Source organism: Sorex fumeus, unplaced genomic scaffold (genome assembly GCF_029834395.1).
Source record: "Sorex fumeus unplaced genomic scaffold, SorFum_2.1 ptg000095l, whole genome shotgun sequence".
Lineage (NCBI taxonomy): Eukaryota > Metazoa > Chordata > Mammalia > Eulipotyphla > Soricidae > Sorex > Sorex fumeus.
Window position 1 is genome coordinate 4,363,289 of NW_026606152.1, and position 19,834 is coordinate 4,383,122.

Consider the following 19,834-nt stretch of genomic DNA (forward strand, 5'->3'; position numbering starts at 1 on the left):
CTCAGTGTCCACTGGGCATTTGCATGCTCAGTGCAGAACAGGCTGCTTCCGGCAGTGGGCGTGGCTACCCCAGGCAACTCTGATTGGACACACCTGGGGGCCTCCTGCTGGGCATCGGCTGGGGGTCCCGGGACCCCATGTCCATTGGGAATGTGGATGAAGCACCCCCCTGCCCACTCCCCACACCAGTCTGCTCCGTGTGGTGCCACGAGGGTGCTGTGCCAGCCTGGCAGGAACCAGCCGATGCACCCTTGGGTCTCCCGTTGCTTCGCATGTGCCTGCCTGTCTTGCCCTGGTGACCCCAGGGGCAGATCTGCTTCCTGTACGGCCTCTCAGGGTCCCCTCTCAGCTGGGCGGACAGGGCTTGGCTGCGTGGGTAGACAGGGCCAGAACCCGCCGGATCCTTCTGAGGAGCCAGACTCCCAAGACCCCACACTCCCTCCCCAGACCCCTCCCTCCTGTAAAATCCCACAGCTTCCCCCAGACCTGCATTCACAGCCCCTCCGCCCTGGACAGAGCTGTGCCTGTGCTCTTTGCCGGCGGCGCTGTCCAGCAGACGCATCTTCGGGTAGCGCGGGAGACAGGACTTGGTGGCCTGGCGGGGCCTCTGCCCTACCCCCCTCGGTGCTGTCCCCTAGGCTGGAGCTGTCCGGTAGCTGTCAAGGTCACACTGGGACCCCAGCCTGGCTCCCTGGCCTCTGTTGCTCACAGCCTCCAGGCCCAGGGACTCTTCTCATGCCTGCCTTGGGCCAGGGTGCTGCCTGTCCCCCCACCTGGGTAGACACTTTTCTTTGTTGTTCTGGTCTGCCCTTCGAAGCTCCAGTTCAGTCTGCAGCCGTCAGCTCGAGCGGCCAGTGCAGCACGCAGTGGAAAGGGTTCGCGTGGTTTCTGCCTGCTCAGTGAAAGCCGGTGAAGCTGGTGAGTGTCACCGCCCCTTTCCAGGAACTGTGCTGCCCTGCCAGGCCACTGCCATAGAGAAGACGGTAGCTCGTCCATCGGTGACCTGCAGGACAATGTCCCTTTCTCTGAGGCTGCCTCCTGGACAGTGCTCTGGGAACACTTCCTCTTGGCACCTCCCTGGGGCAGGGCAGCTGCGTGAGGGAGCTCTGTCAGCCAAGACACGATTCCGTTTCTGCACGTCTTGGTGCCTTCCAGGATCAGGGCTGGATGAGGTTCTTTTTTTGCCAGAATTTTAATTTTATTTTTTAAAAAAGTATTTGGGCTGCACCCAGCATTGCTCGAGCTGACTTCTGGCTCTGCACTTGGGGATCACTCCTGGCTGGGCTCGGGGGGGGGGGGCACTGTGGGGTCTGGGGGTGGAACCCAAGTCAATTGCATGAAAGGTAAGCCCCACCCCCCCCGCCCCGAGCAGTAGTCATCTGAAACGTGGGCCTGGATGCTTCTGCCTGATCACATCTGTTTACTTGAACCGTCTCTCCAGGCTTTTTTGCAGGGCCAGCTCAGAGTGACCGCAGGCCACTTCAGAGTCAAGACACAGTTGCCTCCTTTGTCTGGGTTGGATATCTGAAGTTAGGGTGCTCTGGCCCGGAGGTGGGGGCAAGTGCTGGGCCTGCAGGCGCTGATGTTCACAGCATTACTTGTCAGCTGGGGGCTTGTGCCCGGGGTTTTTTCTTTCTTGCATGTTGGCAGTCGGGTAGGGATTTTGTAGGTAAACTGAGTCCAAGTGCTCGGGATGTGTCATGCCACTGAGCAGGCCTGGGTGCTGGTGGGGCTGGGCAGGTGCAGGTAGGACTGTTGGTCTGTTACTTCTCAGAACCAGGGGTATTGGGGCCCCTCTCCTTGCAGGAGAAGCCACTGCATTTGAAACCCCAAACCAAACTCCTGGACCCCATCAGGAGTCCTCGACACCCCTGCCACCATGCTCTGGAGCACCGGCTGTCACCTCACCTCATGTCACCTCATACCGTGTCCTGAAGGTCATCCCCAAGACATGTGAATTTCCCCTTCCCCCCCTCCTCGAGAGAAGGGCAAGTTGTAGTCTAGAATCTTCCAGCCGGGAAGCTGGTGATAGACATTTTGGCAGATGATGTTTTCTGACTATTGGATCAAGAATTGATTTTCTCCTCTTTACTGGAGCCAGGAAGAAAAGTTTGTGATCGATTAAAAGTGGGCCACTTAAGAAACTCAAAATAGAGCTAATTTTTCCATCATGGGCTGGAAAAGACGCAGACCTTTGTCTTGTGTGTCCAATGCAGGCCTGTTCCAGTTAGTGCAGAAGAGCAGGGAAGGAGGGAGAGGGTTCGGAGTCGCAGACAAAGGAGAGGAGACAGCAAGCGGGAGGTGGACGCTCGCCCTGGCCAATGGTAATGCTGACCATAAGTGGAAAACAGCACAGCTGAAAGGCAGGCAACAGATAGAACAGCAGAAGGTAGAGAGAACATATGAAAGAACTCACTTTCTACTGTTTATGGGAGTCATGTCTCTAGATTTAAAGATACAAAGTGACTGACAGTGAAAGAATAGAATGAGAGGCAGATATGATTAACCACAAGGAAACTTGGGGGAACACTGGCCACTATTCCCATAAAAGATAGGTTTTAAAAAAGGAAGTGGATTCGGGGTGTCGCTCCCTTCCGCCTTTTTCCCCCTGGGCAGCAAGATGGCGGCCGCCTCAGGGCTTATTGGAAAGCCAGGTATGAGCCGGCAGCGGTGACAGGGCAACTGCAACCTCATGGGAAGGGGGCGTTCCCAGCTCTTCCACGCCCTACTGAGGTCACGAGTTGCCCCCCACGAGCGGCTCTCTGGCACAGCCATGGCTCCAGAGCCACAGAAACCAATCTCATAATTATCTGGCTCTTGGCAGAAATCCCTCCAGACTTAATAAGTAAAATATTAGAAATCCAAAATCGCTATTATGGCTGTGCAACATCATATGGTTCTCATAACCAGCTGTAGAAAACAAATTATTTCACAATGCCTTTTCAGCAGTTCTGATTGTTGGGTGTAAACTCTACACAACAATGGTGCATCTTTTGTCGAAATAATGTCATCAAAGTAGATAGAGAGTTAAGTAGAATTCATCTTCCTCACAGGCATTGGGAGGGGTGAGAGGGGGGTATATTGGGGTTCTTGGTGGTAAAAGGGCTGGAGCGATAGCACAGCGGAAAGGCGTTTGCCTTGCACGCCGCCAACATAGCCAACCCAAGTTCGATTCCTCCGCCCCTCTCGGATAGCCCGGCAAGCTACCGAGAGTATCTCGCCCGCACGGCAGAGCCTGGCAAGCTCCCCATGACGTGTTCGATATGCCAAACACAGTAACAACAAGTCTCACAATGGAGATGTTACTGGGCCCGCTCGAGCAAATCTATGATCAACGGGAGGACCGTGACTGTGACCGTGGTGGTGAAAATGAGTACTGGCGAAGGGAAAGGTGTTTGATCATTGCATGACCGAGACTTAAACCTGAAAGCTTTGTAACCTTTCCCACAGTGATTCTATATATATATATATATATATATATATATATATATATATATATATTAAGTGGATGGAGCTGGAGTGATAGGACAGTGGGCAGGACACTTGCCTTGCAGGTGGCTGGCTCAGTCCTGTCCCTGGCAGCCCAGATGGCCCCCCCAAGCCTCCAGGGTGGTCCCTGAGCATTGAGCCAGGTGCAAGCCCCCAAATAGTACAAAACAATGAAAGTAAAGATAAGGTGGGACCATTGGTCACGATGCTTTATAACTCCAGTTTGTAACTAAGGAAGTGAGTCCATCAAAACGATAGAGTAATGATAAATGTATGCCCCGGACAAAGAGAACAAAAGGAATGGAGCCCAAAAGGAACAGATGAAGGAAGGGAAGAGCCAGCAGCTGCAGTTGGATCTCTCGTACCCTACCTTCAGTGGTGGAGAGAACAGCCGGGTCGACACGAGAGAACTCGGGCAGCTCCGTGAGGCAGCTGGGCCGAGAGACACTCGGGCGAGCCCCTGCTGCCCCCGTGCTCTCCCCACAAAGCCCCGGGGGGCTCAGCCAGCCAGGAATGGAAATCCACTTTGAAGCCAGCCCTCTGGCATCTGTAGGAACACGGACAGAGTCTTTTTTTGTCATTGTTCCTTCAACAATGTAGTGTGGCAACAAACGGGGCACTTCCATAGTATTAGGTATTAGAAGTAACCTAGGAATGATTTAAAGTCTACCCACCAGAAGATGCGTGTGAGCTGCGTGCAGGTACCCCGGTTCACTGTAAGGATGAGCATTTGTGGGCGTGGCTGCTGCTGTTTAGAGAGCCAGAAGAACGATGGTGGGCACCATTCCAGGGCTCTGGACCATTTTTCTGCCTCCGGATGCCAGTGCAGTGCAGTTAGCCGTCAGCATTGGTGAGCTCTAGTGTCACTGAATGCCCCAGCAGCCTGACGCCCACACCCCACTCTCCCTCCCCGTCACGCCCCATCACTCACGTCCATGCCTCCACGGCCCGGCTGGCACGACTACGGATGTCCCACGCCTGGTTTCCTGTTCCTTCATCTTTGTTCATGCCACCCTGTCCCTCCAGTTCAACCCTGCCCATCCCGCCTCTAGGCCCCGAGAGGAGAGCCTGGCATCACCAGGTCAGAGCCGAACGGCTCCCGGCCCCACCTCGTCAACATTACTGGGTCCTAACAGATGCACGTTCTCGGCCCTGCTGAGCGAGTGGGTCTGAAACATCAGGCGGAGGTGGGCGGGGGCAGGTCGCAGAAATCTGCCTTGGAACACGACCCCTGGGAAATTCTGCACTTTGCAGTTTGCAGTGGAGGGTGGATCTGGCGTGGGTGCTGGTTACTCCCGAGGTCGGTGGGCCTGGGTGTTCCCGCCCGCTGGCCCCCGGTGCCCTGTGGATCTGCAGGGCGGGCAGTTCTGCTTGGTGCTTTCTGTGCTCACAGTCCACACTGGCGCTGAGGAGGGCGCACCAGCCGGCTTCGGGGCTCTGGGAGGGGTCAGCCCTGCTGCGTGGGCACCCTCTCGCCCCCAGGGAGGGAGCTTGGGGGGCACCACAATTTTAGTTACAAAGGGAAGGTGTCAGGGATGAGACCGCCCTGGCTGGGAGGGGTGGGGCGGGGCTCTGGCTCCTGTGGTCCTCCCTCCACAGCTGTCTGTGGGTGCCCACCGTGGGCGGGGCACGTGGATTCAGCCTTCATGAAGCCGGCTGCGAGGAGGGCGACCAAGACAGTCCCTCACCCCTGTCTGGGTGTCTGTGCCCCAGCCCGTCACCCCTCCTTGCCACGCCGGGTGTCCTGTCTCCTTTATGACCTGTGTGAGAGCACGTCCGGTGGCTGCCCCGAGGAGAGCGGGACTGGATCAGACTGTGGACCTGAGGAGCCTCTGGTTGCCAGGCTGCTCACTCTGCAGTGCTCCAGGTCCCGGCCCGCGTGGTGCCCCCTTCCTCTCCCCCTCACCTCTGCTGTCGCGTGCGGCCTGTTTTTCTGCCTCAGCCTCCAGGTGTCCTTCTGATCCTCAGACCAAGAGGTGGGGAAATGGAGCCCTCGGACCACCAGGAACTGACCCCGAGGGAGTAGTCTGGGAACTGACCTTTGAGGGTCCAGAGCCCTGGAGGGGGCTGCCTGCTCGCCCCTGCCATGGGCCCGCTCTGAGGGGTGGGTCCGGGAGGGGAACAACAGTCAGACAGGAGGCGACGTCTCTGAAAGCGCTTCCGGAGGCCTCGCCGCCACCCTGCAGCCGCGTCCTCCTCCTCGTCTGCCTCCTGTCTTGAGGTGCTTTTGCCCTTCCCCGGGCATCTGGACTCGCTCAGAGTGGCCGAGGTGGCAGTCCTCTGCTCCTGTTCGGGGGCTGCTCTGTCGGGCGGGGGCACTGCTCTGCCCGGCCCTCCCTGCAGTTCTGTCCACGGCCTTCGGTGCCGAGTGCTCTGGGCGCCTCTGTCGAAAGGATGCGGAAACCACAAAGGAAGTTTCTCTTCACCTCCGACACCAGTCGTGTGCTTTGCTGGTGTGATTACGCGGCACCACCTGCTGGGCAGGGCCTCTTGGAAGGAACTTCTTCAAAGAGCCTCGCGCGTCGGCAGGGGGAGATGCCAGATGGTGCAGGGCGTTGCCAGGAACCAGCCGATAGTGGCTGCAAGCGCAAAGGCGTGTAGCAGGTGGAGACGTGAATGAGCCCTTTCGCTGCTTCCGGTGGACGTGGTCTGCCCAGGAAATGGAGATAACAGTGAGATTGGGTGCATGAAGACATGAAGCCCCCGCTGGGGCCGGCCAGTTGCCAATGACTGTGGGTCCCCTGAGGTTCCTGAGGCGGGGCAGTGCTTCTCTCTGGAGGCCTGGCCTGATGCCGGCGCCCGGAAGCAGAGCAGGTAAGAGCCTGGACACACGGGGGAGCGGCCAGCCCCCCATCCTCTGCTTTCTAGCTGGGACACTGTAGCCAGAGCACTTCGTCGTCTTCTGCTGAGACACAGAAATGGGCCGTTCTTTGAGGAGAGAGAATTTGTGAAGGTGGAGAACTTTTGGCCGTAGGACAGTTGCATAAGCACAGCCATATCAGTGGGTGCATGTTTGTTGAGTTGGTTGAGTTCTCTGACGGAGAGAAGTTTGGGTCTGCCGGGCTGCTCCTTCTTTCTGGGGAAGTCACATCCAGCTGTGCCGAGGGCTTTCTTGGGTCTGTGCTCAGAGATCACTCCTGGGGGCTTCAGGGGTCTGACCGGAATCCACTGTGTGGGCAGATGCCCAGCCCCAGGACTCTCTCTGGCCCCGCCTTGCGTTGTTGGAGCTTGGGGCTCATTCTCCACTGCTCATCCCCACCAGGCCTTGCCTGCAGTGCGGCATCTGGTAAGCTTTTACGAGGAGCTGGAGGATGCATGGGAAAAATAAACCTCCGCACACACAGGATGTTCTGAAGCCAGTTTCCGTGGCTTCTTGTGGACGTTGATTAGCTTCTCTCCTCTCCTAGGGCGCCTTTCATTGTGTGGGTTCTGAATGCGAGTAGCATTTTTAATCAGAAATTGTGCTTCTGGGTATGTTTGGCAAGGAGTGGAAGTAGGTGGTTCGGTAACGATATTGGAAGCGTCTTGTGAGTTGGAGTATGTGACGCTGCTCTTGTGCGGACACGTGTGGCTCATTCAGCAGCACTGGATAGGCCGGAGGTCCCCGCTCTTCTTGGAGGGGGCGGCCTGAGGTCCAGGAAGCTTGTTCTTCAGTCCAGAGCATCCCAGGCAAGCCTCAGTGTTCCCCGGGTCCCGGGGGAGCGGACTTGCAGACAAGCCTCCCAGCCCAGGTCTCGGCTCTGCTGCTTCGGAGCTGTGGGCCTTGGGAAGTGGCTTCTCTCGGAGCCCGTGTTCCGGGGGTTTAATGCTGTCCTGGGCCTCCTGGGATGTCTGAGACAGCTGTGCTGGGAGTTGGGTCTGATGAAGGTCGTCTCTTGGTTCAGCTGCTGCCAGCGTCGGGCTGAGGGGGGCAGGTACGATGCCCTGACCTGAACCTTCCTGCCTGTCTTCCCCACCCCTACCTTCCCGGGGCTGGGCAGGGGCCCCTTGGCAGAGGAGGGGCAGGGGCGGGGGAGGTGCCATGGGTTTGTGGCCCAGGAGACAGTCGGGGTGGAAGGCTCAGGGTCCCTCCCTTGGACCCAATCTTTGGCCCTGGGCCTTCTCTCCAGGACACAGCTGCCCATCAGCTGACCCCCGGGTGTATCCTCTTGGGCCAGGCTCTGGTCAGGCCGGTGTCCGCTGCCTGGGCAGTTTGATGGCCATGCTCAGGGTGACAAGGTGGCAGGGAGCTGCTGGGCAGCTGGCCTCGCACTCAGCGTGTGGACCGTGAAAGGATACAGGAGCCCGGCGTGCGGCCTCTGTGCCCGTTGGGAGCCTCGGGCTGTTCTTCTAGAGGTGGCAGGACATTTGTGGGGGAAGTACTGTGCTTTGTCCATGGGTCAGGCTTAGTTTCGGGGCTCCCCTGTCTGTTCTGGCCCTGGGCATGGCTCCCACCTCCCTGAGCCACACGGCCTCGGCAACCCCCCACCCCAGCTGCTGGTGGGAAAGGGTTCAGTCAGTGGCCAGGGAGCACGGGGACCAGCCCCTGGCCAGGCAGTCTGGAGGGCCACTGGGCTTGGCGTTTGTGAGCGGGGCAGGGGAAATCCGGGTGTTTGCAAGCCATCGTGGTCTCATGCTCAGGATGGGTGGGGGGGGGGGCGAGACTCCAGGCCTTATCTGGCTGTTGGACTCAGGCTGGCCATGTGGGGGGCATGGGCGAGGAGGTGGCCAGCAGAGGCCTGGGGTATCTTTGTTATGACTGACCCTGTCCAGGAGGCCGGGGCTTCCTCTGGGAGCTCGGGGGTCCCTCCAGGAGAGCCTGTGGGTAGGTAGGTAGGAGGGCTTACTGCACGCTGGCCTGGGCTGACTGATGGGGAAACTGAGGCCCACAGTGTCTGGGAGGTCTCGGCCCTCAGTTCCCAGCATGTGCTGGCCTGCCCAGGTGTGGCCAGCCCTGAGGGCAGGGGATGTGGGACCATGGACCAGGGCTGACCGCCCTGGCCTGCTCAGGCCCAGCCTCTGGTCAGTGAGGCTGACCAGGACCTCCCTGTCCTCTTTCCTAGGATTGTCTGTGGGAGTTTGTGGTCTGGGCGCCGCTGACGAGGAGACTGGCTTGGGTGAGCACTGGCTCCTGGCTCTGTGGGTGCTGGGGATCGAACCCTGGCTGGCCATGCGCAGGGCAGATGCCCTCCCTGCTGTACTGTCCTCTGAACTCGCCCTTTTATTCTTTTTCCTTTTTTTAATTTTGAAATTTCATTACTTATTTCGGGACTGTGTTTACTGTGGGGAGAGGAGAGACGAGAGGAAGGGCTGGGACCTGGCACTGAGTGAGTCGGACCCCGGGCCTCAGTGGGGCTCTGGGGGCGATGTCGGCCCCGCTCCCCTCGGGCTTCTGTGCTCTCGGCTGGTGCGCGAGTCCAAGTGGGAGCAATGTACTGGGGCCATCAGCAAGCTGCTCCCTCCCCTTGTGGCAGGATGGTCCCTCCCTGGAACAGAGAAGAGCCTGCACATCCCCTCCCGGCCTGCCCTCCCCCCACCCCCGTCGTTCACCGGCTGCCGTGTTCTGCTCCTTGAAGGTGCTGCTTGGGGCCGCTTCCTATAGGAAGCCCCCCCAGGCTGTGAGCACTGGCCTCGTCCACCACTGTCATCTGATTACTGGCCGCTCCCCTGCAGACCTTGAGGAACTACAGGGCAGCGGCTGTTTCTGCTTCCCCAGCCATGGGGACAGTGACGTGGACGGACGGGCAGGGGTGCAGCTGAGTGAGCAAACTGGGCAGCCTGGATGGGCAGGGCGGTCTCATATGTCGGACACTCCTTCCAGTTTGTGGGAGGGACTCGATTCCGGGGGCCTGGGGGTTGGGGCACGGTGGCCTCTGCGTGAATGCCCCTTGTGGGCCAGGTCCAGGGCTGGGCCTTGTCCAGGCATGCTCAAGGGGCCGGGGGCACGAGCAGAGGCTGGACCCGTCTCCCGCTGCTCCAGATTAACGGAACCTGCAGCTCACCCCACTGGGCCTCGAAGCTTCAAGTCCAGCAGATGTAGCCGGGGCCTGGGGCGGCAGGGTCTGTGGTTCCAAGCGGCCTGGGGGGTGGGGGCAGGGGTGGGGTGTAGGGGCTGAGCAGACCAGGGTTCAGGGGGTGGCACTGTGGCTGGCTCTGTGCCCAGGAGCTGGGGCGCTGGTTGTTTGTGGTCTCATCAGCGCTGCCCCCTCAGGGGCTTCTGCCAAGCTCGGCCCAGAGTCCGGTGGCCTGGGGAGCGGCATTTCCCCTGGGCAGTTGGGCAGGACTGAGGGGCACGGGTGTGGGGACTCGTGCTTGGAGCAGGAGGCAGAGGCTGGTACAGCTGGCCAAGAGAGATGCACGCAGGGGACAGACTCCCCGGGCCCCACACTCGCGCGGCTCTGAGCCCAGGCGGAAGGGGCTGATGCAGCCACGGCATCAGGGCCTGGACGCCCCGCTCATCCCTGTGCCTGCCCCAGACTCCTAGTCCTCAGTGGTGGGCACTGCGGATGGGTGCCGGGTGGTGGTCATCTGGGGGTCGTGGTAGGCAGTGATGGCGGCGATGGTAGTAGTCAAACTCGAACCCCTAGACCACAGCAGACCCTCCCACACGCACGTTAGTGACGATGAGCCACCTGAAGGCTGTGATACCCGGAGACCCTGAGGCCCGCCCTGCGGTGTGGTGACTGGGTTCAGGCCCTGCTGGGCTGGTGTCCGGGCTGGGTGGGGCAGCGGCGCCTCTCCCGAGAGCTGGGTCCTGCCCTCCGGCCAGCGTCTCTGGGGGAGGGGAGCCCAGACAATTCAGGGCGCGTGGCTGGGCCTTTGCATCAGGGGTCTGCATCTGTCCGAGGGCAGGTGAGGGCAGTGGAGAGGAGGCGCACGGCTTCTCTCCCAGCTTCCTCTGGGGTCTAGGCTATGGCCCGGCCTGGGGCCCCGTGCCCCGAGGGCTGAGTCAGAACAGCAGCCCACCTAGGTTCCGGGTTCAGGAGGCCTGGGGGGCCTGTGTCCTGCTTTGCTGCAGTTTGGGGGCCTGGGGGAGACGATGTTTGCTGCCCTGACTGCCCAGGCCTGTCTCCCTGACTCTGGGAGTCTGCGTCTAGCCTGGACCCTGGCCGCCTGCCGCCTGTCTGGGTGCTCAGCGAGGGCAAGGGGCTCTCCAGGGGGAGCCTGTCTTGCTCTTGGCCCCGCACCCTGCCAGAGGCGAGAGGGGAGCCAGCCCCTGCCCTGCCGCACGGGGACCTGCCTGACCTGCCTCTCCAGCCCTGCTGGGCACCGTGACCTCTGCCACGTCGGCCAGATGCAGCTCTTCTTCAGCAGGGAGCCCCACCATTTTCTCCAGGCCGTGGAATAAGGCGTCTGTGTCACTGGCGAGCCGCCGGGGAGCCCTCCACGTGGGGGGCCCGGTTCTGGGCCGGGGTTTGGAGCGGCAACGGGGGGACTGCCTGGACTCGGGGACCCCCTGTCACTGCAGGGGTTCCGTGCACGGAGTTTGAGAACCACTGGGTCACCCGGTGCTTTCAGTGATGATGAGGACGACCCCCAGGTTTCTGGCGGGGCTGGTGAGCCTTGCTGGGGTGCAGGGCCTGGCTGTGAGGAGGGGACCGGGGAGCGGGCTCGGGGTGGCAGTGGGCAGGGTGGGGTGCGCTTGCTTCTCAGACCTTGGGTGTGGGTCCCGCAGGGAGGTGTCTGTGGGGCTGACAGGACAGTGGGCGGGGACGGCCTGCCTCTGGGGCCGCTCTGCCCCTCAGCTGCTGCTCCCGCCAGGCACCCAGGCCCTGCCCCCTCCTCTGCCCTCCCTGCCCAGGCCTCTCTGAGGCTACTCCTGGGCATGGTCACCAAGGGTGTGTGCGTGTGTGTATGTGTGTGTATGGTGTGTGTGTGTGTGTGTGGTATGAGTGTGTGTCTGTGTGTGAGTGTATGTGTGCTGTGAGTGTGTACGGTGTGTTTGAGTGTGTGTGGTGTGTGTATGATGAGTTGTGTGGCATATGTGTGTGTGAATCGTCTGTGTATGGTTAGTGTGTGTTATGAGAGTGGGTGTGTGTGTTTGTGTGAGTGTGTGTGGGGTGTGGTGAATGTGTGGTGTGTGTGGTGAGTGTGTATGTGAGTGTGTGTGGTGAGTGTGTGGTATGTGTGAGTGTGTGTGGGGTGTGTGGTGAATGTGTGGTGTGTGAGTGTGTGATGAGTGTGCGTGGTGTGTGTGTGGTGTGTGTAGTGAACGTGTGGTGAGTGTGTGTGCTGTGCGTGTCGCTGGCCCAGGAGGTGTCCCCTGTGGGACAGAAGTCCTGCCCGCCGTGCTCCTGACTGTCCCCCTGGGCGGGGGCTGTGTCCCTTTGCGATGCGTGGTGCCCGCTGCCAGTCACCCAGTCACCCCCCCCCCCCACCGGCAGAGGGTGACCCCTCAGAGTCCTGCTTCCCGCCTCTGGGGGTGGGTGGGGCATGGGCGTGGGCGTGGGCCTGGGCGGGAGGCCAGGCAAAGGTCACGCGGGGGCTCCCCTTTCCAGCTGGAGGGACCTTGGCCGTGGGTGGGGCCTGCCAGGCTCTCGCTGCCGCAGACCTGCGGGCAGGCGTGCTGGGGGCCCCACATCCCCAGGAGGCCCCACGGTGCCCAGGGGAGTCGGGCCGACACTTTCTGGAAGCGGATCCACTTCCTGGTAAGGCCAGGAGCACTGTGGCTCAGAGCGGCCGGGAGGGAGCAGGCGGCCGTGGGCTGGGCGGGTGGGCCTGGGGCCGAGAGTGGTGGGAAGGGGCTCCCGGAGGCGACTCTCAGAGAGCCGCAGTGCCGGAGGCCCTGCGGGCTCCCCCCCCCCCCCCCCCCAGGACAGCAGGGGCGTGCGGGTGGGTTGGCGCCCAGCTTGGGGGATCCGCCGCCGGGCTCCGCAGACTGGCCGTCCCCCTGGAGATGCCTTACAGCAGCCCGGCCTGGGCAGGCGGCACCTGGAGGACAGGCAGGGCTGCCTCGGTCAGGGGCGGGTCACTCGCAAGGCTCGGGCCCTGGCACGGTGGGTGCCACTGGGGTGAGGGGCGCAGAGGAGGTGTCCGTGCTGGTGGGCGAGGCCGGCGCTGGGGAGGCCGGGGGGGGGGGGGGGGGTCAGCTGCGAGAGGACAGATAGGTGGCAGTGTGGCTCCGCCCAGGACGGGCCCGGGGACAGGAAGCTGCCCCGGCGCACCCTGGCCTGGCCTCGGGCCTCAGCCCTGCCACTCTCAGGGCAGCTCTCCCGAGTGTGCGTCCACGTGGGGGGCCCGAGCGGGGAGCGTGTCCGCCCTGTCCTGGCCGTGGACCTCAGAGCGGCTGGGGAGAGGCGGGTCCTGGCCGGGGCACCCCGTGGGGGCCTCCGGCACTGCGGCTCTCTGAGAGTCGCCTCCGGGCGCACGGGACTGGTGGCTGGGTCCCAAAGGTAGATGCGGGGCTGTGGCGGGCAGGAGAATCGTGGCCGGGCCCCTGGAGCAGTCCCTGGGCTTGATCCAGGAGAGAGGCCGGGAAGGGGCTTGTACAGGCCCCACAGGGCAGCAGCCGTGGGCGAGGGCTGCCCGAGCTGCTTCCCGCGGCGCTGGCTCTCCTTTCCCGAGCACCGTCTCTGTTCCTCCGCCTCTGGGTTTGGTTGTAAACGGCATCGCCTCTTCTTTATCTGGGACCTGGCGGTGGCTGGCGTGTTCTGGGCCTCTGCTCTCCCCTTGGGTTGGGCCCGGTGACCCACTAGGCTCTGCTGGGCCTCTGGGTAGCTTCTCGGAGTCTGCCCTGGCCCCCTCCCACCCGGCCCTGCCCACCCGCCCTGCCTGGGTGGCAGCCCTTTCTTTGGTTTACGGGGATCCCGAGCACTGTGATATCAGTGGGTGCCGTGATGCAGGTCCCCCCTGGGAAATGGGGCCCCACTGCCTGCGATCCGCTTCCTGTGCTCGTGGCAGGGGGCAGAGACCTGTCCAAAGCCTCTGCGGGGCGGGCCTGGGACGCCGGTCACCAGCCTGCACCAGTCCTGCCCCCGGGCATTCCCGGGTCACGCTCATCCCTGGTGACAGGCTCTAGCTGTCTCGGAGCAGCACCGTGTGCTGGGGGTCAGTGGGAGCCCGCAGGCCGCATTCCAGATGTCATGGCCACCGGTATCCCCGGCAGTGAGCCTGCAGCTGCCTGCCCAGAGCACCGCTGGCATGAGTACTGCACACCTGTCAGCGAGAACATCCTGCTGGTTCTTGGCCTTTGCCTGCAGTGAGGCTGGACTCTGGGCACAGCTGTGGCCCTTGGTGTTCCCTGTGCAGGGGACGGACTTCCCTGTGGTCTGTGCTACCCCCGTGTCGCCTAAGGCCCATTGGGCTGGGAGCCCTTTGTCTGGGAGGGACGTCCACCTAATGAAGTGTGGGGAGACCACAGCCGTCTCAGGCCCACGTGCCACTCGTGGGTGGGGGCGCGCGGGGTGGGGAGTGGCCTGGAGCAGCCTGGAGCCTGTCTGGGCCTCTGCCGGTGACCACGCTGCCATGAGGAGCGGGCAGCGCAGAGCAGACACGGGGCTCTTCCTGCACAGCAACCCGGGGCTCTCGGCATCGGCTTCCGCTTTTAAACACAGTCAGGACCTGGCCAGAGGGCCAGTCCGCGGGAGGCACTTAACTGGCACTGCCCCGGCTCGATGCTGCACTCGCCCCACCAAGGCCTTGAGCGTCCCAGGGGCCTTTGCACGCCCTGCTTCATAAGCAGGAGCCCCGGGCTGCTGGTCCGTGCCTGAGGCCCCTCAGCAGAAGGGAGGTGGGGGCTCTGGGTGGCCTGGGCAGCTACTGCCTGCGCGGGGGCCCCAAGCCAGGCTGGTCTCCTCGTCCCTGTAGTCCTCAGAGCATCCCCAGTGCCCCCCAGAGACCCACCACCCCCACCCAGGCATCTCCCCGACATCAGCCCCTCTCACCCCACCCAGCCCGAGACCCCGTCTGGAAGCCCACCTGGCCCCTGTCACACGCCCCTGCAGGGCTGCTGGGCCAGGCCTTGGGGGCTGGGGGCTGCGTCTGAGGCTCTAGCCCGGCTTGTCCCTCTCCACTCCCCTGACGGCATGGCCAGGCTGCGGGCCAGGCCCCCTCCCCTCCAGGTGCGCAGCGCTATTCAGGTCCCCAGAGCCTGGGGGCCGAGGTGGGGGCCCTCATTTATGTCCCAGCCTCCAGAGCAGCCTCCCGGAAGTGCCCTGCCCAGGCCTCGAGGCTGGGGGCACAAGACAGCCCACCCGCGGGTTTCGAGGTGACCCTTCTTCCTCCCTAGGACGTCGCAGAGCCTGGGTGTGTTAGACACCCTCAGGCACTTAGGGGAGCCCAGATACCAGGCGGCAGAGGCAGAGTCCCCTGGGGGAACCCTGGTGTGAGCGTTTGGCTTCGGGGAATCCAGGCTGTGGTGTGGGCCCCGGGCACAGGCACGACCAGGCGACTGGTACCGCTTGGCCCCTTGGCGGTTGCGGGCAGAAGGGACGAGTCTGGGCCGGTGGACTGTTGGACTGTGGCTGGTGCTGTCAGACTTGGTTTTCTTTCTCAGGTTTCCCTGCCAGCACTTGGATACTGTCGTTTTGGGGTATTAATCTGGCACCTTGCTGCCTTGGGGAGCTCACTTGTTCCGTTCGTCTTCTCCCTTCTCCTCCCCTCTCCTGCCCTCTCTGCTCTCCTCTCTCTCTCCCTCCCTCCCTCCCTCCCTCCTTCCCTCCCTCCCCTCTTCCTTCTTTCCCTTCTTCCCTCCCCTCGCCTCTCTGTCCCCCCTTCCCCGTTGCTCCCACTGTCCCTTGTCCTTCCCCTCCCAGCTGCTCCCAGGCCCCGCAGGACGCGAGAACCTCCTGCTCCGGTCCTCCCGTGTTTTCGTCGCGAAGGGTGCCGGGCCTTAGCACTTGCCCTCCCGCCCGTCTCTGTGTTCTGTTGACACGCGGTCTGGGCCCCCTTGGCCTTCAGGCTGGCTCTGCCTGGGCTGGCCCCACACACTTGTGTGCCGCTCTCAATTCTTCCAGAAGCCTTTGTGCGTGCCGCTGGATGGGGCCGCTTCCTCCCCGGGAACTCTTGCTCCCGTGTCCACAGGGGATGTCCCAGGCTACTGCTGGCCGCAGGGACACTCAGGAAGTAGCCCCAGCCCTGGCCCTTCCCTGCTGTGGTGGCCACGGTGTCTGGGGGTCACGTGCAAGAGCTGTGGTACCTGTCCCGGCTGCAGGGGCACGCCCGTTTTTTAGGCCTGTCCACCCTGACCCAGGGGCTGCCCACAGCACCGCGAGACCCAGCGTCCCCCCCCCCCACCCCCAGCCACTCCTCTCCCCCCCTTAACGGCCTCCCAGGCTGACCCCTAGGGCTTGCCCTCACTGCCCTTTCCCCTAAGTGTCCTCCTCGGATGAGGAGCGACCCTCCTCCCTCCGACACCACCCCAGCCCCTTCAGCTGCCTGATGTCACGGTGACTGTCCTCAGCCGAGCGAGACCCCGTTGTGCCCCAGGCCGTTTGCAGGCCCTGGCAGAGGTGGATGTGCCCCGGAGATAGACGCGCTCAAATGCCTTTTCGGATTCTTGGGGCTCTTGAGGTGCATGTGAAAGAGTGAACCGCCGGGTGGGTGGAAGCTCCGTTCTCAGTCCTTCCAGAAGCCTCTGTCCAGCGGCTGGACGGGAGCCATGAGTGCGGAGGCCCTTTTCGCCACGTGCCCCCCACACCACTGGCTCCCAGCCTTGCGGATTTGCCCTTCTCTGAGGAGCACTTTCTCGCGCCCCTGTTGGCCTTCTCTGAGGAAGCGTCTGTCCAGCTCTGCCCCCTCCCATTTTGGGGGGCCCCTGTCTCGCTGCTCGGTTCTGTGAGTGCTCTGTGACTCTTGTCGGACGTGTGGTGAGCGGCTGTTTCTCCCCGTCGGGACTGCTGTTCCCTCCCGTTCACCCGCTGCCTCCCGTTGGCCTGTTTTGCTCCTGTTCTCCTCAGTGGGGCTGCGCCGCTGAAGGCCTCCCAGACCCGGCACTGTGGGTTCTGGGTGCCTTCCTCTGTGCATTCTCTGGACTCGGGTCGAATGTCAAGGCTTGTGCTCTCGTGTTTTGTTTTGGGTCTACACCAGGCGGGCCTCAGGGTTACTCTTGAACTCTGTGCTCAGAGGACCCGGGAGTGCCAGGACTGACCCGGAACCTGGTTAGCCATGTGCGGGAAGGTGCCCCCCCACCGCCCGCAGTCTCCCAAACATGCTCCCCCCATCTCTGATCCATTTGGAATTAACTCCTGAGTATGGCATGGGACAGGCTTCTCCACATTCCTTTTTTGCAGCATGTGGCTACCAGTTTCCCAGCACCATTTGTTGAAGAGACTTTCCTTATTTTTTTTTATTGGGCGGATGGGGGATTCTGGGCTATAGCCGCCGGTGCTCAGGGGTCACTCCCTACTCTGCACTCAGGAATTACTCCACGGTACTTAGTGGACAGTCTCCAATGGAGACGTTACTGGGCCCGCTCAAGCAAATCGATGATCAACGGGAGGGCCTTTACCTTTACCTTTACTCAGTGGACATATGGGATGCCGGGGATCGAACACAGGTCTGCTCTGTGTAGAGCAGGTGCCCTCTCCGCTGTGCTCTCTCCAGCCCCTGAAGAGACTCTCCTTGCTTTATTTCTTACACTGTGTCCTCGGTGGGAGGTGGCCTGACCATGTAACTGAGGGTCAGCGTGTGGCTCCTGGTGCGATTCCATCAGTCTGACAGTCCTTTCTTCTGTGTTCCAGTGTGGCGGGCATATTGTAAGGAGTGGAAAGTGGGTTTGATGTTTTAATGTTGCTGCTGGGAAAAATGCCAATGATCTGCAACAGAAGCTGAGCTTCCTAGTGCTCCCGAGTCGGCTGTGGGCTTGGAGGGTGTGCAGACCTGCCCAGAGCCCAGGAAGGCTCTCACAGCTCTCGGGGGGGCACAGGGCCGGGGTGGGACCTTGCACCGTGTCCCGCAGCTCCAGATGTGCACCGTGTTTGCTGGGGAGGCACAACCCCACAGCCTGGATGGTCAGGGCCCAGCACTGGTGACGTTTTCTGCAGGGTCTTATGATGCTCTGAGGGACGGGGCAGAAGGGGAGCCCTGGAGGGGGTCTGAGACTCCGGAAACCCAGACCGGGAGGAGCCTCCCTGGGGCTGGGCACAGCCTCCTGTCCTGCCCTCCTGGCTCCCCAGCGTCCGGCTGACTCCCAGCTCTGTGCTCCGCATGGCCTCATGTTTTCCTGGCACGTCTGGCTCCGACTCTGTGGGCTTGGGGGAGGCGGGTATCCCCATTGCTGTGTGGAGCCGGCCACCTGTCCCTGTGCTCGCCGCTGCCGTCCACCTGGCCCTGGCTTCTGCCCGGCTCTGCGGCTGTGTGATGGCCACAGGCCAGGGCAGCAATAGGGCCGTGAGCCGCGCTGGCCTCAGGCTGCTGCTCTGGAGACGGCAGCCCCGCGTGGACAGCCCTGCACTCTCTGGCCGCACCGGGGGCTGAGGGAGGGGGCCTGCCCATGGTCCAGCTGCCGGGGCTCACTGGGCCTTCCCCACAAGTGCAGCAGGGCCCCCTGCAGCCCCCCACGGGGCACTGCGTGACGGAGGGCGTGGTACCGTCCTAGCGTGGCACCAGGTCGGGGAAGCTTGTGTGGAGGGGCTCTGGGCCCAACCCTGCATGGCACCGCGTGGAGGGGGCTGCTGCACACACACACACGCACACACATATGCACACACATGTGCACGCACAGGCACACACACGCACACACACACGCACAAACACACACGCGTGCACACACACGTATGCGCACGCGCTCACACACACACACTCCTCCATGCTGCGCTGGGCTCTGCAGTGGCACGGCTGTTGCAGAGCATCTCAGTGGCCTGGCTGCAGACACCCTCAGGGGAGCTCAGGGGCACTCAGACCAGCAGTGCCCCCAGGCTCCCCGGCCCTGACCCAGCCCCAAGGTGCGCAGACTGGGGACGGGGGGGGGGGGGGGGGGGGGGGGGTGAGCTCCTGCCAGGCGCCCCTCCCGTTTGCCAAGAGCCAGGCCTCCTCATTCTGGGCAGGTCGTGGGCTGCCCTCTGGTGGCCGTGACCGGGAGGGCCGGGAGGTGTGTCCAGGGGGCCTTGGCACAGGGCAGGGCTGGGCTCCAGGGGGAAGTGGAGGACAGCAGCAGGGGCTTTGAGCACGGCTGGGGTGGGCGTCAGTGAGGGGGGCAGCCTGCGTTGCTCAGCCTAGAAACGGGGGATATCAGGTCAAACAAGCCACAGTATGTCCCTGGCACCGAAGCCCTACCTGGGGCTCTGCGGGAGCGAGTAGGACTCTGGGGACCTTGGTGGAGCCCCGTGTGGTGGTGTGGAGAGGCTTGAGTGAGTCCCCCCTGGCCCTGTCAGAGCCTGGTCTGAGCGCGGGCTGAGCCGAATGAGTTAGCAGTGCGAGGACGCGGCCAGGCCCGGGGCACCAGGCACTGGCCACCACAAAGGCTGGCTTGGGGTGGCCAGCCCAGACACTGCCCCTGCTGCCTCCTCCGGAGCACTGATGCAGGGCCTTGCCTGGTGCTGCCCTCTGCTGATGCAGTGCCTCACCCAGTGCTGCCCTCTGCTGATGCAGTGCCTCGCCCAGTGCTGCCCTCTGCCTGGCGCAGGGTCTTTCCCGTGCTGCCCTCTGTCCTTTAGAAAGGCATGCTCTAAACAGCAGGAACAGCAGGAAACGGGGGTTGGGCTGGGAGCATGTTGAGAGGGAGGAGAGCCCAGGAGGAGGACACCCTGTTGTGGCCTGCACCCAGGTCTCACAGGGGCCTCACAGCAGCACACAGAACAGCCGCAGCCAAGCGGGGAAGAACCACAGCATGTAAGGTTCAGAAATGATGTTCCCTCTCGGCATGAACTTCTCCCCCCTCAGCGCCCCCTGTGTCCACGGGGCCCCTGTCTGGGTATCCCCCTGCCCTGCATCTCTGGGGGCTCCATTTGGGTTCGGGTCAGTGCTGGGTCTGTGTCCCCTGCAGAGTCGCCCGCTTATCCGCGGGGGTGAGGGTGGCTGAGCCCAGCCGCAGGAGGGCCAGAAGCAGAGCCCTTCCCGGGGGCTGTCTGCGGAGCACTTCCTCCCGTGTTCCTGGAAGGGGCTGGTCATTTCTGAGTGGGGTCCTGTGTCTACAGGTGGTCAGAAGGGGAGGACCATGTGAGGCCTCGGCTCTGATGGGTCCCATCTGAGCGCACATGGTGGTCTGCAGAGGGTGGTGGGCGTGCTGGCCACCCAAAGTGGCCTCCTGGTGGGCGTGCTGGTCACCCAGAGGGCCTTTTGGCTGGTGAGTGGACACCCAGAGTGACCTCCTGGCATGCTGAGAAAGCGTTTGGCCTTGTTGGGTCCTGCCGCCTTCCCTGGGTCCCAGGCAGGGTCTTACCCCCTGGATCCAGCCTTGAGGGTCACCAGTGGCCAGTTAGGGGCCATC

At 62.6% G+C, this 19,834-nt stretch overlaps 1 protein-coding gene across 2 annotated transcripts in view; it reads left to right on the top strand.

Annotated features, from left to right (window-relative positions):
• The window catches only part of JAKMIP1 (janus kinase and microtubule interacting protein 1), a 58,372-nt gene that overhangs the window by 7,468 nt on the left and 31,070 nt on the right, over positions 1–19,834 (top strand). The gene's annotated exons all lie outside the window — the stretch shown is intronic.